At 39.5% G+C, this 27,076-nt stretch overlaps 1 long non-coding RNA gene across 2 annotated transcripts in view; it reads right to left on the minus strand.

The window, feature by feature from the left end:
* LOC140496647 (uncharacterized) overlaps window positions 1–27,076 on the minus strand; it is a 67,308-nt gene that overhangs the window by 13,418 nt on the left and 26,814 nt on the right. Inside the window, exon 1 of one of the 2 annotated variants that reach the window (XR_011964357.1) lies at window positions 9,505–9,593. The exons of the other annotated variant lie outside the window; for it this stretch is intronic. This is a non-coding gene — a long non-coding RNA (uncharacterized lncRNA). Of the gene's footprint in view, window positions 1–9,504; window positions 9,594–27,076 lie in introns of those variants that run through there. 2 annotated transcript variants of the gene reach the window in all.

Raw genomic sequence — 27,076 nt, forward strand, 5'->3', positions numbered from 1 at the left:
TGTTTTATTGTTTGTTGTACTGTTTACATATTTATAGCCAGTTTAAAAGAAAAGAATTATACAAAGAAACTCAAGGGTTTTAAGCTCTCTACAACATTTATGAATGTCTACTGTGGTCAAAGAATTTTACTTTATACAATCAGAAATGATGAAGGCAGCAGAAGATATCACCCCTGTCTTCAAGGAGCTTCTGATCTGATGAAGAACATTGGATAGAAGCATAAAAATTCAACAGATGTCTGTCTCCTGGGCTGACAAAATAGTGTATTAGAGAGCATTACGATCAGAAGACCTTGGTTCAAAACACAACTCTGTTGCTTATGTGGCTTTGGACAAGATATGTCCCTTCTGGACCTTGGTTTTTTCACTTGTGTAATTAGCAATTGAGCCAGATGATCTTTAAGGTTCTAAACAATTTATTTTCTTTTCTCTTATGCAGAATATGGCCAGTTGTAACTGCATAGAAATAGACAGATGGTTATCAACAAGCTAGAGCGACTGAAGCTCCCTGAGAAGCTTTAAAGACCTAAATGAACTTGAAACTGAATCTTCCAGAGAAGGCCATACTTGTGGAGAGAGATCACTATAGTCAGGGATGGCAGGAAGAAGCTTGTACATTGGCTTAACAGGGAATTCAGGTGAGAGTGAGGTCTGCTTTCATGGGAACAGAGAGCTCAGGCAGGGTTGCTGTAAAAAATGGAGAGCAGATAGGTTAGTGGGGTCCATGTCAAAAAGTCAGTGTTCTGGAAGAGATTAAGCAACTGACCAAAGATACCCAGAGGCCCAGAAAGGACTCAAATAGCTCATATATGCCAGTACCTTCTCATAAAAAGCATTTTATTGAACCTCAGTGGGTGCACGGTGGGATTATATCCATTTGTCAATATCTTTGCTGCAGTAATAATTTCAACCTACGAAAGGCAAGAAAAAAAACCAGAAAGCAAAAGATTCTCCCAGAAGTCATAATTCACCAGCATTCTCTTCTGTGGTGATTTTGATAGCTGATTTGGTTTCTGAATGAAAGAGCTAAGTCATAGTTTGTGCCTAGGAGATTCTTACAGCTGGTTTAAATTGGTTTTAATAGGAAACATGTCATTTGACACTTTCTTAGAAATGAACATTTTTACTCCACGCCACCCATCTCAAGACATGAAACCACCAAAAGAAAACAAAAGCAGAAGAAAACAAGGCATGCTTAGCGTACTTCTTACCTATTAGATCTATCCTGTTGTGTCTACACTGGGGCCAGGGAAGGGAAGACAGGGAGATATTTTTAGGTCTTGAGGAAATATTTATGTGATTTTATCATCTCAATAACTTGCACTCATTTTCTTTTTACTCCCTGTTCCTCTCCACGTAATTGTGTAGTAACTAGGGTAGAAGAAAATGTCTTCTCACTCACTCAACTGCATTCTTCCCAGTATGAAGACTGAAATGAAAATGAGGGAGCTGAGATGCAAATTTGGCAGTCTTATCTTATTTTTTTAGACTATGAAACTGAAATCAAATTGGAGGCTCTCTATCCAAGAACACATTATTTGTTATCTAAATAATGATGTGTTAGTGAGTTGGATGTAGATAAGATGTCGCCATTACAGCTCTATGGGTTTGCTGTGATTTACGTTGGCCCATTTTCTCTTCACGCTGGCTTTCATCAAATCTGTTCCCTTTCGTATTCAAGACTTTGCCCATTTCGGCAAAACATTCTGTCTTTGTTACCTTCCAAACTAATAAAAACAGGAAAAATTTTAGAGCAATAAAGCAAACATTTTCCCTAGATAGGTCCTGGGTTAATAGTTAGTTGTTCCTTGGTAGAAGACTGAGGAAATGATCTATCAAGAACAGATAATAATATAGTAGAAATTGTTCTGGTTCTCATCACCTTCCAGGGTTTCAGAGTGGGAAGGACCTCAAAGTTCAACCAGTGACCTTTCATTAAGCAGATGATTGAATAATAAAGCATTTACTAAGGGCTCACAATGTTCCAGGTATTATGCTAAGGGCTGGGGATGCAAATACCAGTAAAAAATACAGTTCTTGCCCCAAAACAGCTTACATTCTAATGAGGAAAAACAACACAGGAAGGGAGCTGGAATTGGGGTACACCATGGTGGCATTGTTCAGAAATATCCAGGAGGCCTTGATCCATGCAAAGTAAGAGGAAAGCTCACCTACAAGAGCCCAACATCCCAGGGGAAGAGTTAAATGTTGTAAGAGGGAAGTAGTAAGAGGAGGATAAGGAAGATGGCTAGGGCAGTGAGGTGGTGCGATGGATAGAGTGGCAGGCCTAGAGTCAGGAAGACTCGACTTCCTGAGTTTAAATCTTGTCTCAAATACTTGCTAGCTGTGTGACCCTAGGCATATCATTTAACCCTGTTTGCCTCAGTTTTTTCATCTGTAAAATGAGCTGGAGAAGGAAATGGTAAAACCATTCCAATATCTTTGTCAAGAAAGACCCAAATGTGGTCACAGAAAGTCAGACTGAAATGTGTGTACAGCAACAACAAAGACTATGGTTAGAATACAGAAGGCATGCTTTAGAAATGGATGGAACAAGTGGTCATCATTTCTTAATTAGTCATCCAGCTCTTGTCTGAAGGACTTTAGTGTCTGCAGTTGTTAGGGATCTTGTTCCAGGATGGTCATTAACTGCAGAGAATTCTTCTGCAAATGTGAAAATAGTTTGCCTTAGTTAAGTATCTCAATTTAGTGACTAACAATCTGTTAACCTATCACTAAACCATAAGAAACATTATCCTAGCAAATGGTAGCCTTCCCTGTTCTCTCCATTGGAGCTATTTTAAGCATTCTAGGAAATGAGCAAGCTTGTAGGATGGTGAACGAAAGGTTGATGAAAGATACTGGGAAAAAATAGCCTTGGTTTTTAACATTACGACTTGCATAACGGGGCTTTGTACTACTATTCATGTAGGGGCTTTGGTGACCTAAAAGCTCCCTCAGACTGTGAATTTCAGTTCAATTCCTGACAAAATTCTAAAAGGTATTAAAGGGAAGTGGTGACCCCCAAAGAGGCAGCAGCTTCATCAAGAATAAGCCCTGTCATATTAATTGAATTTATTTTTTTTTCACCAAGTTGACAGATCAAGGAAAAACTATACACAGTTTATCTAGGCTTTAGTAAAGAGATTCACAAAGACTTTCATCATGTTTTTGTGGACAAGATGGAGACATGTGGGTTAGATAACAGTACAGTTAAATAGAATTGGAACTGGTTGACTGGGTACAATGATAAAATAGCCATTAATGGTTTGATGTCAGCTCAGAAGGCCATCCCAATTGGAACATCCTAGGGATTTGACATTTTAGTCATTACCTTGGTTAAAGGCACAGATGGTATATCTATTAATTCTGCAGATCACATGAAGATAAGAAGGACAGTTGATACATTGCAAGACAGTCAGTTTCCTTAACAGATTGGGGCAAATCCAATAAAATGAAACTAAAGGGGACAAATGTAAAGTCTTCCATCTGGGTCTAAACAATCAATTTCACAAGTCCAAGTTGAAGGAGGCTTGGCTAGTTAGCAGTTAGCCTAAAAAAGTCTTTAAAGGGATGGAAGCTTAATATAAGCCAACATTACAATATAACAGTCACAAAAGCTAATGCCATCTTCAATTTGATTAAGAAGAAGCATCATGTCCAGGACTGGGTAATAATAGTTGATCAATCAACAGGTATTTATTAAACACTTAGTATGTGCTACACGTTACTAACCACTGAGACATCAAAAAAAAAAAAACTAAAACAGTCCCTACCTCAAGGAGCTTACATTCTAATGGGAGAGATCACAGGTTCATAAATAGGTACAGATTTTGAACAGATTGAAAGTAATAGAGGAAAAGTCACTAGCCACTGGGGGAATCAGGAAACCCCTCTGCAAAAAAAGGTGGTGGTTGAGATTAGTCCTGAAGGAAGTAAAGCATTCTAAAAGGATTAAGAGAGAAACAGCCAGTACAAAGGATAATAATCCCATAGAATTGGGTTTGGCTAGATTTTAAATAAGATTTTAATGAGATGGAAAGGCATATAACTTGTTAGTTTGTATTTGTCCTTCCTTCTCTGGCCAGAAGAGAAACAGTATTTAGTATTTAGATTCACTCTGTACTAGGAGGGCAGGGACCTGTTGTCCAATCTCTGAGCTCCATAGTGAATTGGGTTTAAGGCTTGGTATTTAAGAAAAAAATGTAACCAGTAAACCCAAAGGAAAAAATGAAGCTTTTGGTCATGGAAGTGTACCTTCCCCTGGGCAGAGCACCCCCAGGTAAGGAAGAAGAGGAGAGGAGCTGCTACTCATTCACAGATTGCATTTGTCCTTTTTCTTGAAGAGGACCATGACATCAGGGAGATGATGACATGACTTACAGTTTACTTGGATTTCAGTGAGGCAAAGCTATGCAAGGTCACCAGCCTTACTTTCTTTCCAGGGCCAACTGGGTCCAATGGCCAGATGTTCTTCAGGGTGACTAGAGATGGCCCAGGATGCAGTGGGAGACCCTAGCCCTTTCAGGTTAAGGTCTTTTCAAGTTGTCACTTTGAGTGAGATAAAGTCCATTCAGTGAATAGGTCTCTTTAAATAGTTACTCAAGGGATGGCCCTTTAATGAAGAAAGAAGGAAGGAAGGAAGGAAGGAAGGAAGGAAGGAAGGAAGGAAGGAAGGAAGGAAGGAAGGAAGAAAGAAAGAAAGAAAGAAAGAAAGAAAGAAAGAAAGAAAGAAAGAAAGAAAGAAAGAAAGAAAGAAAGAAAGAAAGAAAGAAAGAAAGAAAGAAAGAGAAAGTGAGAGAGAAAGAAAGAAAGAAAAGGAAAGAAAGAAAAGGAAAGAAAGGAAAAAGAAAGAGAGAGAGAGAGAAAGAGAGAAAGAAAAAAGAAAGAGAGACAGGAGAGGAGAAAGAAAGATCATTCAAACTGGGAGGGGAAGACCCTCAGAGTTCCTGGCGAAAAGAGAAACAGTATTTACTTGTCAGGTATGTTGTAGATGAAGAGATTCTTGATCAGGGACAGTAGGACTAAATGACCTCCCAGGTCCCCTCCAATCCTGAGATTCCATGATTCTGAGTTACATGTTGGTGTATGGTCCAGCTAACTGGCTTTCTTTTGTCCTGATTCAAGTTAGCTGCATCACATGGGAGGTCTATTCATGATCTTGTTAGTATTATCAACTTATGTGAATGGCACCCCAATACTCAAGACTCAACAAATACCTAAATCTATGGCTTTCAAAGACTGATAAAAGAATATGTGCTATGAAGTACATGCTAAAGTTCATGTGATAAAAGCCCCTTCAGTACTCCACGGTTATACTTTTGGATTCGTTGGCACCTCAGCAACCTTACCCCTTAGCTGGGGAACAGGCTACTTCCCAAGTTTAGAAAGCGCTTTCCCACAATATCCTGCCCCCCACCCCCTATATACTGCAAGTCTTATTTTATGAGCACGTAGTTTTGTGCATAGAGCACCTGAGCTTGGCGTCTGAAAGACCTATGTTAAAATCTCAGCCCATTCAGTTAGGAGACATGTGATTCTGAACAAGTCACTTAAAGTCAATATATTCCAGATTCCTCATCTATAAAATAAAAATATGAGTAGTACATACTTCATAGAATTCTTGTAAGGATCAAAAAAGGATAATATATACAAAGTGCTTTACAACCCTTCAAATATTTGGGGGATATAAATGAATATTTTTTGTCCACATCTTAACGATGAGAAAACGAAACCATGAATAAAGATGAAAGAATATTGTCCAAGGTCACACAGCTAATAGATTTGGATCTTAGGTCTTCTATGTCCAAGGACAGAACTCTTTCCACTAAACTACAGCGCCTTGCCGTACCATATTGCCTCATTATACCACAGTCCCTCATGTGGATGTAAATCAGGTCTATATTTCATTTAAATGTAGCTGCTTTGATCAGCTGCTATGTTAAAAAAAAATGAAAAAGAAAGAAAGAAAGAAAAAAAAAACATTTCCCCAAAGCCACGTTTCTTTGCAATTTATTTTTAGACTAGATTCATGTAATACCATTCCTCTAAGGAGCTCAAGGCACCACATTCAGAGATTCAGTTTGAGGAGTAGGCAAGGTAGGCAGCCCCCTAGGGTGTAACAGTTGGCAATAGAGTTAACAAGGGACAGTTTTCAATATTACTTTAAATAAACAACTATTTTTAATGCTAGAAATTCATTCTCACTATGGCTTAGCCATATTTATTTTGTGATCAGTCAAGTCACAAAACAATAGCTATGTGTGGAAAGTTGAATCTGGAGTCAGAAACTGAAGCTTTGCCACTTACTACCTGGGAAGCCCAGAGGGCAAATAGCCTCTGCTAGCCTATTTCTTCATCTTTAAAATGAGATGCTCATATGTATCCATGTGGCATCCAAGATCTGGCAGTTGGCTTATAGGATATAAGGTCTAGTGCCTTGTCCAACTATAAGTCTATGACCTGAGATCCCTACCATTTCTAGATATATTACCCTATGATATTTTCAGTCAGTAGTTCTCAAAATTTTGGTCTTAGGGTCCCTTTTTATTTTAATGAAAGCTGAGGACCCCTAAAACCTTTCATTTATATGGGCCATGTCTAGCATTACTTACCATACTGGAAATTAAAACCAATTTTTTTAAATGCTTATTTAATTGAAAATAACAGTAATAGACCTACTACATGCTAGCATAACATATTTTATTTTGTTAAAATAGTGAAAAGAGGACCTTTTCTCTTCCAAATCTCTTTACTGTCTGACAAAGACAGCTAGATTCCCATATCTGCTTGTGCATGCAATCTGTTGGAATATATTGTTTTGGTTAAAGTACACAAAGAAAATCCAGCCTAATGTAGATATATAGTTGGAGAGTGGAGTACATTAATAGATAAATAATGTCTTAATATTGTTATGAAGATAGTTTTGACCTTGTGGACCCCATTAAAGGGCAGGGAAGTCCAGAGATTCTGAAAGCCACTGATCTAAGTGATAAGTATAACTATGAAGCCTCAAAGCCTTTAATGGACAATAACCCTTTCTCAGGCACACAATAATGAAAGAAAACAAGTTGGAGATAATTTCCTTAGATTATTAATTGATGTGCAAAATAGGTGATGCAGATGTTGAGAATTTTAGCAATAGAAGGTATTTCAGCAGCCATACAAGTTAACCCATACATGAAGAAGAAGCTTTACTACAACATAAAAGGCAAATGGCTATGTGGCCTTTGCTCAAATCCCTCTAAAGAGGCAGCCCATTCCATTTTTGGATAGCTTTAATTATTAGGAAGTTTTCCCTGACCTAAAATTTGATCCTAAATTTGCCTTTTTGTAACTTCCACACATGGTTCCTGATTCTTTTTTTCTGGGGCCAAATAGAATATATCTAAGATGGTTGACATTTCTTGCCCCTTCCCCCTGAGATGGATATCTCCAGTTCCTTCAACTGAGCCTTATGACATGGACTCCAGGTCCTTGACCATACCGACTATCCACTTCTAGACACCATCTAATTTATCAATGTCTTTCATAATATTTAGTGTCTGGGATTGAATGGTATACAGATGCCATCTGTCAGGGCAGAGCATAACAGATTTAGGACCACCTCATTCCTGGAAGTGGTGCCTCTTCTCATGCAGCCCAAAATTACATTAGCTTTTTGTTAGTGCTGTATCGCACCACTGACTTGATATGGAACTTGTAGCCCTCTGAATTTGTGTGCAGGGAGGGAAAGAAAGAAGTCATAGAGCACACTGGAGTACAAACAGGCATGCACTGCAAAATCATTGACGGGGATATTGGAAAGCACATTCAGTTTGATGGTTTGATCAATGACTTCTCAGCCATTAAAGCAAGAAAAGTTGTATTGCAATCACTATTCAATTTGCCACTGTAGCTCTATATAAGTAACTATGATTTTGTTTTGCTGTGGCTGCTAAACTGTTCAATTGAAATAAGCTACTTTTTATGGGGTAAAATTAAGGTCCTACTTTCACTAGGTGGAGTAGGGGGTGGGGATGGGATGATGGATTTTCAAATTTTTTTCTTAAGAGTGGGCACTCTCTATACAACCCACATTCTCACTTCATCTCATACCTTTGAGAGTTAAAATAAGGATCATGGGAATAAAAATAAGAAAATTTTTAAAAAGTGAGAGAATAGGATAACGTCCTATTATTTATCAATACGTGGTTGATTGATAGAAGTCAGTCTGCTATAGAGGATTGTTTGACCAATGGTATTCCACAGGTGGCCCCCTTCAAATAAAATTTCTCTATTTGATTTCTTAAAGTGGTGAATTCCATTTTTCTGAAAAAATGATAATATAGAATGGCCTAAATGGCATAGAGAGCAGCTGGATAGAGCATCAGCCTTGGATTCAGGAAGAGATGAGCTCCAATCCAGTCTCAGACACTTACTAGCTGTGTGACCCTGGCCAGGTCACTTAACTCTGTTTATCTCAGTTTCCTCATCTGTAAAATGAGCTGGAGAAGGAAATGTCAAAACATTCCAGTATCTTTGCTAAGAAAGTCCCAAATGGGGCCATGAAGGGTCAGACACAACAAATAGCTTTCTCAATCATCTCAGTAGTATACACATGCAACTTAGGGAATTCTCTGTACCTGAAGTATTAATAGTTACAAGGTAATAGCATCATTGTTTCTGTTTCATAGGAAAAAGTTCAATGTCCAAGTACTCGTAAGGGTTACAAATGTCTTTCCTCACAACAGACTAGGAAGTAGTGAAGGTGTTTATTAACAGGATGCTCTCTGGGGCTACGTTTGACTCTAGCCTATCTACCCAAGAACAAGGCAAGGGTATGAGAGTTTAGGGAAAGAAAGAAGCCTGAAATGATTAGGAACAAATGGGACCCTAGGCATAATGGATAGGGAAATTAGGGGTACTGGTGATGGCTGGGGCAGGAGGGAGGTCTACATAATATGATGTAGGAGAAAATTCAAACCTGTCATTTGGACATGCAACAAGTATTTATTAAGAGCATGCTATGAGCCAGGCACTGTTAGGCCATGGGAATAAAGTACAAGCAAAAAGAAAGACAGTCCCTGTCCTCAGGGAGCTTATATTCTAATAAGGAAGCTAACACATGAAAGGAAGGGAAATGAGACAGAAAAAGAAAAAACTGCCCAGGTGCCACATTATGATTGTGGAGGAGAAAGCTACAGGTCATGTCATTGAGAGAGACAGGAAGCCAGCCAAGATGAAATGACTAAAAGGAATGCCTCTTTCACTTCATAGAATCACTGAATGTCAAAAGTTGAAGGACTTCATATGTTATATAACCTCCTCCCTCCACCACCTTCCCTTCACCTGGTGCCTCTTCTTGGCTGTTAAACCCAAAGACATTGTTTAATTATCTTTTTACTCTCTTCCCCCTTCTCACCTCATGTTGTAGTTTGGATTAACTACAAAGCTTTTATTTTTTGAATTTCAGTCTGATTTTCCAACTTTTACTCTGACATGAAAACAGGAATCTTTCCCTACCTCTTCTCCCAATGAGCAGCCTCACCACGAATCACTGACATGTCACTCCCCTTATCTGGGTCCCTCTTTTCTTACCTGTAAAATGAAAAGCTGAAATGATTTTGATCCCTTCTGATGCTGGAATTCTATGGTAGTTCTTTATTCTAATGCTCTGGACTCACATAGAATGCCATTGGCAAAGCTGTAGTACAGGAGACCCCTTTAACAAACAATTCCACCAAAAGGAACTTTAGTGAAAATTATTTGCTACTCCACCCTCCACACATCTGCCAAAGAAATCTTCTCAAGACACAGATATGACCAAGTTATTCCTCTACTCAACTATATTCTATTTTCTATTGCCCCTGGGATAAAATATTAAGTCCATGAATAAGACTTAAAGCTCTCCACAGTTTAGCCTCAACCTACCTTTGTGACCCGATTTCATATTACTCTCTTTCATATATTCTTCATCCCAGACAAACTAGCTGGTCTCCAAATTTGCCATTCAGCCTCCTGTGTCCTCCTCTGAGAAGCCTTCTCATGCCTCCAAGTGTTAAGCCTCTCTCCTGACTCAAACTGTCTGGTAATTATTTACATATGTACATGTTGTAACCCCCAGAAGAACATAAGCTCCTTGAGGGCAGGGACTCTCTCTCTCTCTCTCTCTCTCTCTCTCTCTCTCTCTCTCTCTCTCTCTCTCTCTCTCTCTCTCTCTCCATCTCTACCCCCAACCCCCAAGATATGGTGGAAGGGACACTGGCCCAGGGCTACATACCCATACTCCTCAAATTCTAAATGTCCTTGGGAAAGTCAGTTTACCTCTTTGGGTCACCATCTCTTTGATCATCAAGTGGAGATGATAATATAAAAATGCTTGCACTCACAGAGTTAATAAGAACACATTAAAAACACTACATAGAGTCAGTGGTGATATTAAAACATGTGACCTATCTTTTCCTTTTTTTCTCTTCCTATTATTTTTCCTACCACCTCATCTCTGTTTTCTTGCCATCTCTCCACCTTCCCTTTTCTTTTACCATTTGTTCCCCCCTTTACTCTCACTTTCTGATTCTCCTTTTCTCACTCTTTCCTCTCATTTTCTCATTCTCTCTCCTTTTTTTCCCTCTGTTCCTCTCTTTACTATTCTTTAGCAGGCTCCAGGTCTCACTCTCCTCTGGGAAATAAAAGGGGGCAAGAAGGGCTATAGCTGTAATTGATGACATGAAATATACTGGAGGTCACCCATCTGGCACTTGATTGTGTGAACATCTGAAATGATCATGACCTGTGAGGAGCGTGCGATTCCCTGGGGCTTCTGCCACTGACTCATGCCACAGTGAGTATGTTTTGTTCTCCCCTGGGATCTCTCTTATATCCTCACATCTTCATTAGAACATGAGCAAAGTGATTTCAAATAGCTATTGAAATTGATTGCTTCTATGATGGGTGAGGCCACTTTAATGAAGGAAGGTCATCTTGTATGTTTTCCCTTCCTCTCCTTTCTGAGGCAGATAATTTACTCTAAAACTCCTCTTCCTAGCCCTCACATTGAGGGAGGAGGAGCATTGACTTCTACTTTAATTAGCTTCCAAGTCTCAGGCCTCAGTGTGAAATAGTTAAAATCAAACTATTTGATTTTTCTCTGGTAAAAATACTTGCAGTAAAGATAGTCTAGGGCTTGGGTGTCAAGCTCAAATAGAAACCCAGGCAACTAAACTATATATAAGGATCCCTGTGGGCCACATATTGACTTAGAAAACCACATATTAAAATTATCTATGTTCTATTATATTTTTATTTTGTTAAATATTTCCCAATTATATTTTTACCTGAATGGGCTACATTCAGAGTGTTGCCAATTGCAATATGGCCTGTGGGTACATGCTTGAAAACAGTCTAGGCTACTATTATTCTGGGGGATTTTAAGGAAGAACCATGTATTTCTGCCTGATCATGGGGAAATGAAATTTCTGTAGTGATCAAGGCATAGGCTTTGAGAGCCAGGGCAAGAATAACTAAGGTGGGACAACCATAGCTCTGCCCAGATGCCAAATTAAGTATACCATTGAAAGAATTAGGAAATCAATTGTAATCCTTCATGAAAAGAGAATAATGGAGGTTAGCACTGAGTTAACACTGGATAATCATTTAAAATAGGCTCCTAAATGGCCACAACAAGCTAAACTTCTCCCTTTCCTCCCTCCTCCTCTCTTTCCTGCATCACCTTCCTCAGCAGTCACTAGTGCAGCAGCAGGGCATCTAGGTGGTGCAGTGGATACAGCACCAGTGCAGGAGTCAGGAGGGCCTGAGTTCAAATCTCACCTCAGACCCTTGACACTACTAGCTGTGTGACCTTGGGCAAGTCACTTAACCCCAATTGCCTCATACTGGGTCATCTCCAGTCATCTTGATGAATATCTGGTCACTGGATTCAGATGGCTCTGGAGGAGAAGTGAGGCTGGTGACCTGCATAGCCCTCCCTCACTCAAAATAAGGTCAAGTGCAAGTCATGTCATTATTTCTCTGATGGCAGGGTCTTCTTCGACAACACAACAAGTACAGCAGCAGGCAGATTACAAGGTGTTTGTGCTGGGTCCAAAAATCCCTATTTATGGCTCTGCTTAGAAAGTATCTGTTCAATACCTCCCTTTATTGTTAATTACCTCTGAGCTCTTAGAAGAGTCACTCCCTCTCCTGGCCTTTTTTAATCTGTAAAATGAGTCTTCCAGACTAGTGACTATCCAAGGGCTCAAAAAATTAGATTCTTCGACAGGAAAATTCTTAATGAAATTCACTGCTATAACTTTCTACATGCCAGAATAAACAAGGCACTTGTCCTCTGTGCACTTTGCTCATCCGCACAATTGGCAGGGGGAGAGAGGAAGAAAAAGAGTAGACTAGGTGGTCTCTAAAGTTGCTTTTAGTACTATGATTCTATTTCACTGGGTGTAGAAGGAAGAGGGATGGGATGGAGAGCTACCCTTTTTGCATTTTTCCTAAACCAGGTAGAGCCCAGGTATGAAGTGAGGAGGGCCTGGACCAGTTGATGGTTGTGGACTGTTACATAAACACAAAAGTCATCAATAAAACTGCAATCAGTAAAATATTTATAAAAAGAGCTTCTCGAGAATATTACAAGGTGCCCATTTTGCCACTGAGGCTATTTCTAGACAGTAAATTCTACCCAACCAGCTAAGAATCCATATTTGACTAGGCAGTTAGAAAAAAAAGCTTGAGGGGAGACCTAAGAAATGAAGGGCACTGAGGTCTAGTCCTTACTCTGTACAATTCTCACTCCTCCTCTCTCCTAATACACATCTTTGAAAATTAAGATAAAGAATAAGTGAATGAAACTAGGAAAGACAAAATTTTTGAGAAAGAACAGTGAGGTCTTACTCCTTGTCAATACTTGCTCATTGATAAAAAGTCATGTAGCTATAAGCTGGAATGGCTGGGTGGTATAGTGGGTAGAGTGGCAGGCCTGGAGTCAAGAAGATCCATTTTGCTGAGTTTAAATCTGGCTTCAGATACAAAATAGCTTTGTGACCCTGGACAAGTCACTTAACCCTGTTTCCTTAGTTTCCTCATCTAGAAAATGAGCTGGAGAAGAAAATGGAGAAAGAGTCAGTCTCTGTGCCAAGAGAACCCCAAATAGGGACACCAAGAATCAGATACAATTGAACATCAACAAGATGCCTCAGCTAGTGTTGGGAAGTCTGTGTGTCATACTCTGCAAGTGCCATTGCACTTAGTGGGTATCACTTTAAAGAGCATCCACAGCACTCCATTAGCATAGAAATAAGAACTTTTAGAATTAAGGGGCAGTCAGATCCTAGGATCCAAGAGAGTTGCAATTTTCCACCCTACCTTCATCCCTAGGACACAGTAAAAAAGCCTCTCTAAAAGGCAGTCGGTGAACTAGCATTTAGTAAGTGTATTATTTTGAGTGCTAGGGATACAAAAAAAAAGGAAAAACACAGTCCCAGCCCTCCAGGAGTTACATTCCAATAGGGCAAAACCAAGGAAAATCTACATAGAAGATAGATCCAGTATAAATGGAAAGTCACCTTAGAGGGAAGGAAGAAGGCACAAAGTAGGGTGAGGAAGGTGTGAGAGGGGTTCTTCTGCAGAACATAGGATTGGATTGTGTTTGTCCTTCGTTGCTGAAGAAGACCATGCCATCAGAGAAATGATGACATGAATTGCACTGGACTTTGTTTTGAGTGAGGGAGGGCTGTGCAGGTCACCAGCCTTACTTTTCCTCCAGAGTCATCTGAATCCAGTGATCTGATATTCCTCAGAATGACTGGAGATGAATGGAGGTCATCTTGAAAGAAGACAGGGAAGTGAGAAGGTCAAGGAGAGGAGGGAGAACATTCCAGACAAGGGGGACAGCCAACTAAAAGACACAGTCAGGAGATGGAGCATAGTATGAGGGAAATAGCAAAGGCAAAGGTAGTAAGGGACTTGGTTTTGTAGGGCTTTGAAAGCCAAACCAGATTTTATATTTGATCTTGTGTGGGGAAAGAGTCCTATGTGTAGAGAGAAAGGGGTTCCCATTTGTGGTAAGACAACTGCTGTTGAGTGTGCCTTGAAAGGAGACAGAATTAACATCCCTAGTCTCTTCTCCCTCCACCCTTCTCCAAGAGACTTTCATTCTTGCCAGGAGGTAAAGCAGGAGGTTGGGGCCAGGTGCCATCTTGCTTGCCTCAGAAAGTTGGACTAGAAGTCTATCTACATGCTTCCTTAAATAGTGTTCATCTAGGAATATGATTGGGTTTCATTAATCCTTTGTTTCCTTCATTTTGGGGACCCTAGACTCTATATCCAATACTTGAACCCTTTCCCACCAAATACCAGTTCCGTAATAAGCACACAAAGAGAATAGTAAAGAAGCCCATTTATCCAAATTCTAACAAAACAAATGAGAGAAGGTACACATAGGAGAATAACTATAGACAATACAGAGGGAAGGTCTTCCATCAGGAGCAAGATAACAGCTCAACCAAGAAAGAATGTCCTGGATCTCAGGCAAGTGGAAACTCCCCAAAGTCTCTAGAGTAGCAAGTTGGGAATAGGAATATGATGGAAGCTCCTCATTCCTCTCGTGTCTTTCCAGAATCTTTTCCTTCAGTGACCTGAAGTGGGGTGGGTTTCCTCCATCTTCTCTCTCAAATCTAGGAGCCAACTCAACTTTATGTTCAAAGAAGACTCACTTGGAGTATCCCAAAAGGGAATTTACTCTCAAAGACTCCCTAGAGGGAAACTGGTTGAGAACTGAAACTCTTATACTATCAATAACTCTGCTCTGACCCTCACATAGGACAGTATTTTCATCTCCATTGATAAGGATAGTGTTCCATAGGTTCTGAGGCTACACCTGGAAATAACAGGGAGCCACTGGAATTTATTAAGCAGGGGACATAGTGTGGTCAAACATATACTTTGACAGCTGAGTTAAGAATGGATTGAAGTGGGGAAAGACTTAAGGCAAGGAGACCAAACATAATAGTCCAGGTGTAAAGAGAGAGGACCTGCTCTAATTGATGACAATTGATAGTTACATAAACCGAACAGGTATCAATAAAGCTTAAATTTCATTTGCAAAAAGAGCTTCTCTCATCCAGAACATTACAAGGTGGCCATTTTGCTATTGAGTCTAGTCTAGACAGTGCCTGTCTAATCTGCCAGTTAAGAATCCATATTTGACTGTACAGTTGGAAAGAGAAACTTGAGGAGGGCCCAAGAGAGTCTCAGTTTTATTTTCTCCAGGGATAAAGCTTTGGAATACTATTAGCACGTTGCAGACATTAGCTACTTTTCTTTTTCTTCTGCACATGCATGTTCATTAGCCTAAAAGAGTAATGAAGGAGTGGGGAACCTACAGCCGCGAGGACACACATGACCCTCTAGGTCCTCAAGTGTGGCTCTTTGAACCAACCCAGACTCCACAGAACAAACCCCCTTAATAAAAGGATTTGTTCTGTCAAACCTGGACTCAGTCAAAAGGCTGCATCCAAGGACCTAGCCTGGAGGCTGCAGGTTCTCCACCCCAAAATTAGTGGATTGGGGAGTGGGATGTGGCCCGAACTGAAGTATCTCATAATTCTTCACATATCTGGGCAAATATGACACTGTGGAAAGAGAATTGGATTTGGAATCAGAGGATATGAACTTAAATAGCAACTGGGTTACTTATCAGCTGTGTAATCTTAGTTAAGTCTCATTCCTTCCCTAGAATCTTAGTTTCCTCATTTGCAAATAATGAGGAGATTGGGGGAAGAGATTTCAAAGATCCGTTCCAGCTCCAAACCCTATGATCCCATAACCATTGCACTAAAATGGGTTTGTTTGAGGGCTAGCAATTCCATCCAATCTATACAGTGCTTTTGCTGTTCAGTCTGAAATATCAGTAAGTCAAAAACCACTTTTGAAATAGAAATGTTTGGCCCATACCAGGTCAAGGGAAAGTATCACATAATGTGATTTGATCCTTTGATCAGAGGTAGATTTGTTCCAATTTCTCACTTTTCGGCAGAGAAAGGCTCCAGACTGTGTGGGAGCAGTCAGGGAGAAGACCCACCGCAGGACTCCTAATTCAGTGACAGTTGGTATTGAGGTTTTTTCAAACTGGATTTGAGAAGAAGGACTTGGAAATTGAAGACTCAGATGGCACACTATGAGAGGTGCCTTATAGTTTGTTGTTATTACTGCAAGCATCACTGAATCCCAGCCCAGATTCTACCCACGTGGCCCCAGTTCTCAACCTGAGCCCATATACAGAAACAGAATGTTGAGTCTTAACTGGCAATTTCTGCTCCTAAGGCAAGCAGCATAAAACTCACCAACAGTTTAGCTGGGGGGACAAGGTAGGGGAAGAAAATGGGGACACACTGAAGCATCACAAGGCAGCTTCTGGGGAGGTCTTGGAGAGGAAATAGGTCAAGGCAGGGTGATGGATTGGAAGTAAAGAACTACCTTACATATTCAGGATCACCTTATCTGCTTACATGGCTTGGGTGGGAGTTGGGGGGGAGTAGCTGAGAACATCTGGTGGCTTCCTGTTTTAACTAGTTACTCCTTCTAACTAGGCGTGAGGTTCAAATGTATCAATGGTGAAGAAGGCAGCTTGGCATAGGGAAAAGTGTGTGAGATTTGGAGTCAGAGAATGAGTTCAGATTTTGACTTTGCCACTTTCTAGCTCAGTGGCCTGGAAGCAAGTCACTTGAGCTTGCTCTGGTATCTGCAGTTTCCTAGTTTGTAAAATGAGGGGCTCAAACCAGATAATGTCTAAAGTTCCTTCCATCTCTAAATCTATCATCTGTTGGGATAAGTACCCTTTAAATTTTGGCAAAGGCTCATCCTATTTATAGCTCTGATTAAATGGATTTATCCGACCTAATTTATTTCTATTTCAGCCTCCATTCCTAGAGCTGTTAACTATCACCTCTATGTGGAGAAACTCCCAGAGACAACTCTGACCATGGTCTCTCTAGCCACTGCAAACATCTTGCTGTCACATTCCAGGGCAATATCTCACTGTCACATTAGATTCAACATCGAAAACTAGAATCAGCATCTGCCACCGCCCCCCCAAATTAGCTCTTACTTTGGACTTCCTTATTTTCCAGGCTACCAAGTTCAATACCTCTAAGTCACCTATGAATTCTAACTCTCCTGCTCCCCCTTCCCTTTATTCCCTTAGCAATCAGTCACCAATTGATTACTGTTCATCATTCTTTTATGGTATCTTTTGAAACCTGTCCCTTTCTTTCCACTTTCATTGACAGGACTGGTTTCACGGACTTATCACCTTCCACCACACCAGTTACAAGAGGTTCTTAACTTGCCTGCTGACCTCCAGTCTTTCTCCTTTTCAGTCCATCACTGCCACTGGATTGATCTTCCTCTTTCCATAAAGACTGGTCTTTTTGTAGTAGTCCAGGACAAAGCTAAAATTAATTCATACAAAGTACAGAGGGGAGATTTTAGCACAACAATTAGAGCTGTTCGTAGCAGATTCCCTCTTCCTGTTTCCAGTCAGCTTACAGTCTGATAGAGGGTATTTGACAAGTAAGTATGATACAAGATAGAATGTCATAGGGGTAAAATTTGAGGAGGAAGAGTGTTTTCAGATTTAAGGAAGATGTCATGGAGGAAGCAATGACTCTGGTGGGAAGAATTTCCATAGGCACAGGGGAAAGAGTACATCATAGGGATGGTCTGCACAATTTCATGGAAGTGAAAGAGCATAAGACAAGATCTGAGAACAGTAATTAGTCCAGTTTGGCTAAAATGTAGAGTTGATGAAACAGAGTAGTATGAAATCAGATTGGATTGGGGTTGTGAAGCACTTTAGATGTCAATCTAAGAGAGTTCTATTGGAAATGTTTGAGTTGGGAATGGATGTGGGAAGACTTGTGCCTTAAGATGGTGATTTTGGTTGCTATGTGAGGGAGGTAGGGTGGGAGACCTGTTAGAACCTATTGTCATAGATCAGATATCAAGGGCCTGAACTAAGGTTATAGCCATGTAAGCAGACAGAAGTGGGAAAATGCTGGTATGCTGTGGAGGTAGAATTGACAAGACTCCATATCTGAACATGAATCAGTGAATGAACGTAGCCATTGAGGATGTTGTTCCATCTGTGACTCACCTATAAGATTAGAAAATTGGCATCTAGGTGTCTGGCCTTGGCAACAAATTACTCACTGTTAAATGTGACATGAGAAATATCTTGATGTACTGAGAAAAGGGCTGGTCTTGGGTTTAGGAATTCTTACTCCACCCAAAAAATTTTTGCCTCTAGGATAAAATACAAACTCCTCTGTGTAACATCTAAAACCCTTTGTAATATGGTTTAAATCTATCTTTCCAAGCTGTTTATACATTAATCTCCTGGATACATTCTATTTTCTAGCCAAAATGACCTATTTGATGTTTTCTAAACCTCTCCAACCTCTGTGACTTTTCAGAGGCTTCTTCTATGCCTGGAATGCCCTCCCTTCTCCAATCCAACCGTTGGTACCCTCCAAAACCTTTGAAGTCTCCATTCAAGCTGAGACTCAAGCTTAACCAGGGGAGCTTTCTCAATTCCTTTAGTTCTTCTCCACCCTCTCTGAATCACTGGGTTTTGTTTGTCTGTATTTTTTATTTAGTTCTCAGTGTACATGTACCCATTTTGAAAGTAGGGACTGTTTTACCTTTGTCTTTGTATATTGGGTGCCTAGTATGATTCATGGCCCATACTCAGGGTTTAATAAATGTTTATTGAAGTCATATCTCTTATACCTACAAGCTCTGTGACTGGGAAAGTCGCTGAATCTCTGTCACAAATGAGCTGCTGATTGGTATCAGGTAGAGGGAGCTTCCACTAATAAAAGCACAAATTGAACACAAATCAATCAATAAAATGACCTAAAAGGAAGTTATAAGAACAGAAGGAAAAGTTTCTCTTTGAAAGATTGATGTGCTGTAAAAATTCTTTAGTTTTTTCTCCCCCATCCAAAGAAAAAGTCTTAACTTCACAGCAACAGTTTCATTTGCTACCAGTTTTAACTTTTTTGAGTGTGAAGAGTATCCCATATGTGCGTTCATTTTCGCAGCCTGTATAAGTTGGGGAAAGGGGCCAAAGCCATTGTTTTTATATTGATATTAGAAGTTCCAGATGCACAACTGCCTTAAATTTGATTTTCCCCCCTCAAACAATAGCATCCCTCTAAGCAAAAATAGGCATGCCTTTGTTAGTGAACGTTAAAAGTTATCGCTTTGAAATATTCTACAATAAATTACTGGCAGTCCAAGACTATGTTGTGCCAAGTTTCATTCCAAAATAATTTTCTTAGTCAGAGCTTATAACAGGAGTGGAAATTCTCACTCAACAAATTTCATTATACTAAGTTGTGGTAGGAAAAAAGAAAAAGTCGTAGAATCATAGATTGTCAAAAGTGGAAGAAACTTGAGTTGTAGTATGACTCCCTCTTCTTCAGCATCCCTATAGATGCCAAAACTGAGGCCAGAGAGATGAAGTGATTTGCCCAGTCACAGTATTCATTATTAGCAGCCAAACTAAAGTTAAAACCTAGGTTTAAATCACCAAGCTTTTCACAGAATCCTAGGAAAAAAGAACGTCGCACATGAATGTATCCTCTCCTTTAGTTTCTTTTCCATTACACTTTTCACCTCTAGGCTTATGGTATGTTCCCATCAGTTGACAGCACTCTACTAAATCTAAGTTTTCACACATCAGGTTAAGTACTACCCAAATCATCACCGTAGAGTGATCTTGAGAAGTCAATCTAAGGTATTGGTAATAGTAACTCTTGCAGCCTTATGGCATTATAAGAGATGGAGGTGCGATGAACTTTAGATATCATCTCAGACAATTCCCACGTTTTATAGATCATGAATTTGAGGTGCAATGAGATTGAAGTCACGTGGGGAAGTAAATGACAAGTCATTTTCATTATACCACACCACATCCTCTAAAGTCTAGTGGTCTAAAGCCTGAATAGATCCTAAAAGAACAATCTGAGTCTTTGATACAGCCAGGATTGGGAAATACATTTCTAAACTCCACAACAATCATATGTTTATATATTATATCCATTTCTACTAAACCTCCAGATTTGAAGGAGGATTTGCTAAATACTAATTTTTGAGAGTTAATTATTTCTATAACTAATCTTCATGAGAACTTGGGGGAAAAGTCACCATTTCATCTATAGCATGGAACAAGGGACATTGTAAAGAAATTCATTCTAGAAAGAGGTAGTGTGAGCTGTAGAGGTGTAGAGGAATTTACAAGGAGTATTTTGTGAACAGTATGAATGTGTTTAAATGCCAAATGAATAAATTAGATGGTCAGAGAAAGGAAAGATCACATGAGATAAGGTGGTAAAGCAAAGCTTAAAGGGGGAACTGGGATTTGAGCTGGATCATGGAGGAGGTGGACATTTGAACTGAGTTTCAGAGGATTTAAATATAAGAAAATGAGGGGAAAGAAATAAGTAAGAAAGTATAAAATATGTTGGTTAGACATAAATAGACCAATATGGATAGAAAGGAAGACTTATGAAGGTGGCATGTGGAAATTGGGCTAGGAAAAGTAAATTAGGGTCAGATTGCTGATATCCTTGAATACTAGACTAACCTTAGGTTTGAAGCTTTATCCTGAAGGCAATGGAAAACTATCGAAGATGTAGATGTAAGTCAGTCAGTCAACTAGAATTTATCAAGTGCTTTCTGTGTACTAGACACTGTTCTGGGGATACAAAAAATGTCCAAAAAAAAAAGAGTATCTGATTTCAAGGAGCTCATGGTCCACTGGAGGAGACAACATAGCAACAAGTTTGTAAAAACGATATAGGTACATGATAAATCAGAGGTAATCTCCAAAGAAAGGTATTAATATTAAGGTAGCTTGGTAAAGACTTGCTCTAGAAGGAAAAAGTTTCTATTAATTAGGGTTATCGTCAAGCAGAGACTACATTACTGCTTGCTTGTCATGTTGTAGAGGCAACTCGTATTCAGCAATGGGTTAAGATCCATAGTCTCTGAGATCTTTTCCAATTCTAAGTTTCCATGATTCTGTGACTGTGTGTCAGCAATTCTGATTCATGTGTTGCTTTTTGTTTTCCTTTCGCTCATTTCAAATTACAATGAATTGAATACAATGAATTGTGAACTTTTATTAACACCTTTGCTCTATCGCTTCTAGTTAACAGAAAGTAACCCTAAAATTTTTTTCTCCATTTTTTATCATAAGTATAACTAATTCCAAGTGTCTCTCTAGTCCATTCTTTGGCTTCTGGGTCCAAGGGCCTCTGTCATATTGCAGATGAGGGTGGCCCTCTATGGGTTGATACTGGGGAGCAAATGAGGAAGCAGAACAGCTTGCCACACAGCTGTTCTTTTCACCCTTCCTAGAGGTCACGTAGAAGACATCTGCATCCCTCAAGGCACTCTTACGGCAGCTGAACCATCGACCCTAATGAACCACTATATCATTTTCCTGAACACGTCACAGATATGATCAGGAAATACCAAAGCCAGACACACATTTAAGCTTTCAGCTCTTGGGTCCATGAATCTGCATAAGACTAACTTGAATGCAAGCTTCAGTTGTAGGATGGAATTTTGTGGAGACCATGGAAGGTTCTCCATTCTTCTACATATCTCTCCTAGAACAACTGGAAAAGTTCAAATTCTCTGTTGCCTAAAATTCTCATTAAGAAAGATAAGCAAATTCAAGAACGGTCACTTAAAACCCTAGAATTCCATTCATAATGTTATTGATTTTAACCACAATGTTCAAGACCATGTGTTTGGAAGGTTTTATTTTTTGTAAGTAGTAAAATCTGTTGTAGAAACATCAATTTATTCACAATAGCAAGTGCATGCTCATCATGAGTGATTTTCTCAGCTGACTTAGATGTTCTTAAATAAAGTTACTGGATGATACAAAGCCAGCTAATTCAAAAGCATGTGTGTGTGTGTGTGTGTGTGTGTGTGTATAAAATTAAGAATGTGGAAAAAACATGGAAATAAGTTTGTCTAACAATCCTCTGAGTATTAACATCAAGTGCTATTCCAAAGGGAGGCAGGTTCTCATTAAGGTGTTAGGGTCCGGAAGATGTCTTATATAAATTCAAACTACATGATGGTGGATGATGGCTCCACTCACTGCTATGGCCTTCTTTAGATATTCATCTTTGCAGAGGATATTGCATTCACTAAACAGAGACTCAGCATACTACAGGGCTTCCTCAATGTGATCCATGGTCATTCCAAAGAAACCACCTAGCTATTCACACTGGAAAAAATAATGTAAAAGAGGAATGCCTAGTTTTCCGATTATGGCATACAGTTGGATTGGTGGTCCATTGAACTGCTTAAGTACACAGTGATCTGAGGTAAGAGTTGAAAAGAGAAAGGATATTGGGTTGAGAAGGCTCCTTGTGAACAGAAATTGCTTCATTGCTTGTATTTGTACACCTAGTTCCTAGCATAATACATGGTCCATCACAAATACTTAGTGATTAATTGCATTTAGTACAATTTTAAAAATTTAGAAAAAAACAATCATTTCTTTTTCAACTTTAATATTCTCCTAGTGATAGACAGCATGGTGTAGTAAATAGTTGGCCTTGGAGTAAGAAGCCATAGGCTTATGTGCCACCTTTGACATATACTGATCAGCTAATATCTCAATCTCCCAACAACTCTGTAAAATCAAAAGTTGAAGAGCAGGGTCCCTTTTGCATTCATAGAGGGAGTTCCTTACTATGCTTCCTATATCATCAAGATCACAAGTTCAGTTAAACAAACAAATAGACAAATTCTCCTAGGGACATAATGTGACTTTGAGTCATGGACCACTATGCTCAGAAAAATCAAACTCTCAGGTGACCCAAGGGTATAATTCAAAGAGACAAGTGGACTATAGCATATATTGCCAAAGGTGACAAGATCAAGAAGCATATAAAAACATCAATGAGGACATATGACTAGAAAATTGGAAGGGAGAGGGAGGGGGAGGGAGAGAGAATATGAATAGATGACTATGATATGAACTGGTGGAAGAATTGTCCTCACTAGTGAGATCACAGATCTATCAAAGAACTGAAGCTAGACTTATCTTCAAAGTAAAAAAAAAAAAAAAAACCAACAAAAGCAGGCACAGGATATTGGAATTAATAATGAATGGTTTCTATCCGATGTAAAAATATCAAATGTATTTTGTATATTCTTACATACCCCTGATTTCCCTAACCCTTAAAGCATTTTTCTTTAAACTTAGAGCTGAAGTTGGCAAATATCTAATTGCTAGCAATGAGTGTCAGGGACCAACTCCTATGACTTACTGCAGCCATTAAAACACATACGTAAGCCTTTCTCTTTACTAATATGAATAATGTCTGCCATAAAGTGCAAATAAGATGTTGTAATGTCCATTGGTCAGCAGGTTATATAATTCATTGTTTTAACTAATTCTGATTGTCTGGCTTTTGAAATATTAAAAATAATTACTGTACTGTTTTCTTGCAAGGCCAATTAAATCCTCCTAACAGTATGTCAGTCATTAAACACTTACATGCCAGACACTGTGCTAACTTTCTGGGATTCTAAAGAAAGGCAAAAACACTGTCCCTGCACTCGAAGGAGTTCATGTTCTAAGGGAAGGGACAGTATGTAAACACTATGTACATGCAAGATACATACAGTATATAAAGGGAGGTAATCTCAGAGAGAAGGCATCAGCCATGAGTGGGTGAGAGGTGGTGGCTAATGGGGTAAAATGAGTAGCCTCTTGAAGCAGGTGAGATTTAATCTGAATTAGGAGGACAGGGAAGTCTGAAGGAATGGCATTCCAGGGATGGGGAAGAGCCAACAGAAAGGCAGAGTTAAAGGCACAAGAATGTATGTCTTTAGGGCTGGTTTCCAGGAACAGCAAAAAGACCATTGGATGCTTGATCATCACAGTGTTATCGAAGGGGAGTAAAATGTAAAAATACCGGAAATGTAGGAAGGGACCAGGTTGTGAAGGGTTTTAAGGACCAAACAGAGGGTTTTCTATTTGATTATGGAGCTAACAGGCAGCCACTAGAGTGTTTTTAGTGGAAGAGGGTGTGGAGGGTGACACGGTCAGATCTTCACATTAGGAGATCACTTTGGCAGCTAAGTGAAGGATGAACTAGGTAAGGAGAGATTTGAGGCAGGGAGACCAAATAGAAGGCTATTTCCATAACCCAAGTACGATGTTATGAAGACTCTCATCAGGGTGATGGCTCTGTGAGAAGAGAGAAGAGGATGTATAGGAGATATGAAGACAGAAATGACAAGACAGTAACAAATTGCTTCTACAGGGTGAGTGCAAATGAGATGTTAAAGATAACATCAGGGTTGTGATTCTGGGTAACCATGAGTTTGATGATGCCCTGGATAGTAATAGGGAAGTTTGGGGGAAAAGATAATGAGTTCTGTTTTGGACATACAGAATTTGAGATATCTATGGGACATAGACATATCTATGGGACATTCAGTTAAAGCTGTCCAACAATTGGTTGTCTATATGAGACTGGAAGGACAGGAGAGAGATTAGGGCTGGATAAAGAAATCTAAGCAGCAAATACATAGAGATGATGTCACCAAATGAGATAACATAGTAGTTAACAGAGCCCAGGACAAAAAACTGGGGGGAGGAGGGCTTATTCCATGGTTAATGATCATGAACAGGAAGAAAATGCAGGAAAGAAAAGGGGAATGGAAAGAAATAAGCATTTATAAAGTCCCTACTATGTGCCAGACACTGAGCTAAGCACCTTACAAATATTATCTCACTTGACAGGATGATAAGCTCAGACAAGTAGGATTAACTTCCAAACAGAGCAGAATCATGAAAATCTAGAAAGGCAAAGTAGGAAAGGGATTTAGAAAAGATGTATTAGATTTGGAAATGCAGGGATCATCGGTCACTTTGGAAAGATCAATTTCAATTGAATGACAAGGTCATAAATCTTACTGCAGAAGATTGAGAAGCAGAGGGAATTAGTGTAGACTGCGCTCTCAAGGTCCTCCCAACACACTCAAAGCATAGATCTCTCTCTAACTCTTCATATTCATTTTTGTGGATCTGATGTGACACACTTGGTCACAGCTGTCTGTCCAGAAGTAGCAAATCATTGTATGTGCCTGAGACTTTGGTCTTAGTTATAGTATTGTAATACTTTAAAAATCCTTGATTTCATCAGCTTGGCCACTATCTTCACTAATAAGCTGAAATTCTTCCGTGCTTAAATAGATAATCCTCATGAGCTACTTTGGCCAAAATTAAATAAATACAGGGTGCCTAGTGTTATGGTGATGAACCATAGCTAGATTGGTCTTTGGACAGCTGATATACAGTATCTCTGGGCCCGTATTAATTTTTTTTCCCTAGTTTGACAGATGAGCCGGGGCTTGCATTCCAATGACATAGCTTCCAAACTTTATAGTTCTGTAATGAGGGATCTGAAGAAAGTTGACTTGGAGGTGGAAAATTAATAATAATTGCTAAGAATCATAATATTCCTTACATTCATATAGTGTTATTTGACATTTACTCATTCTACAAATGCTCATTGAATACTTATAATGAGCAAGACACTATTCTGGGTACTTGTAATGGGAGTCAAAAATCTTCCCTGTCCATTGATAGGCCTCGGTGGGGCTACTGAGGGAGACTTGATTGGATGAGGCTTGTTTTGTATGAGGGCCCACACTGTTTGCTGATTAGGCACGGAGTCACAAGGGGTCGTTCCCTCTGGCACTGAAAAGAGTATATATACTCTGAGGTGAGGTTTAGCCTTGGGGCTTAGTTTTTGGAAGAAGGTTTGTGTGCCAGATGTGACTCTGAGCAGCTGTTTTAAGAAGCCCCCTCCAGCTTTGACAACTCAGCTGCTGGTGTTTCTCTCTCCGATAATGATGTACGTATTGCCTATGGTCAGACAGTTGGAAGCCCTGTCTGTTGGTGCTGCTTGCATTTTCTCTGTTGGTATGTGTGTTTGATTAAAGTAATTGATGACCCCTCAAAAGTTGCTTTCCTTTTAGAAAAGCAAATCTAAGAACCTGTGCAGCATGCCCTTCTGTGTATGCTGGGGTACTTATTGCTGCAGTACTTTTGTGAGGTACAAAGATGAATGACATCCTCAAGGAGCTTATACTCTAAAAGGAGTTAGCCTGATAGGATTGGAACAACCATCAGAGCTATTAGAGATCTCAGAGGTCGTGACATTCAACCTTTATCCAAAGTGTTAATGTCCTCTATAATATTCTGAACAAGCAGTTATTTCATCTCTGCTGAAAGACCACCAGAGATCAGGAATTCATCATACTCTAAGGCAACCCAGTGGTTTTCTGGATATCCCTAATTGTTAGGAAGTTTTCCATCACAAGGAGCTCAGATCAATCTTTCAGTAGCTTCAGTGCATTTGTCCTAGCCCTACCTCCAGTGTTAAACCGAATAAGTCAATTGCCCATGACAATTTTTAAAAATACTTGACAACAGTCATTTCACTTTCAACCTCCTCAGTTCCTCCCATCAATCCTCATTTGTTATGGGTTTAAGTCTACCCACTATCCTCATTGTCCTTATACCTTCAGGTTTTTCCTTATACCTTCTAAAGGACTCAGGACTGAGCACAACAGATGTGATCTGTCTAGAACAAATTAAGAAGGAACTGTTTTCACATACTTCTGCTGCTCTGGAAATGATACTTCTACTAATGCAACCTAAAATGGCAGTAGTTTTTATTTTGTTTGCTACCACTTTACATTGGTACCCATAGTAAGCTTTCAAGCTGTTACATTCCTAGTCTTTTCATGTGAATTACTTTCCAGACATGTCTGTTTATGTTGTTTAGTTGTTTGAGTTATGTTCAACTCCTTGTGACCCCATTTGGGGTTTTTGTGGCAAAGATATTGGAATGGTTTGTCACTTCCTTCTGCAGTTCATTTCACAGATGAGGAAACTGAGGTAAAACTAAGTGACCAGGGTCATACAGTTAGTAAGTGTCTGAGGACAGATTTGAACTCATGAAGATGAGTCTTC

The sequence above is a fragment of the Notamacropus eugenii genome, chromosome 1 (assembly GCF_028372415.1).
Source record: "Notamacropus eugenii isolate mMacEug1 chromosome 1, mMacEug1.pri_v2, whole genome shotgun sequence".
NCBI lineage: Eukaryota > Metazoa > Chordata > Mammalia > Diprotodontia > Macropodidae > Notamacropus > Notamacropus eugenii.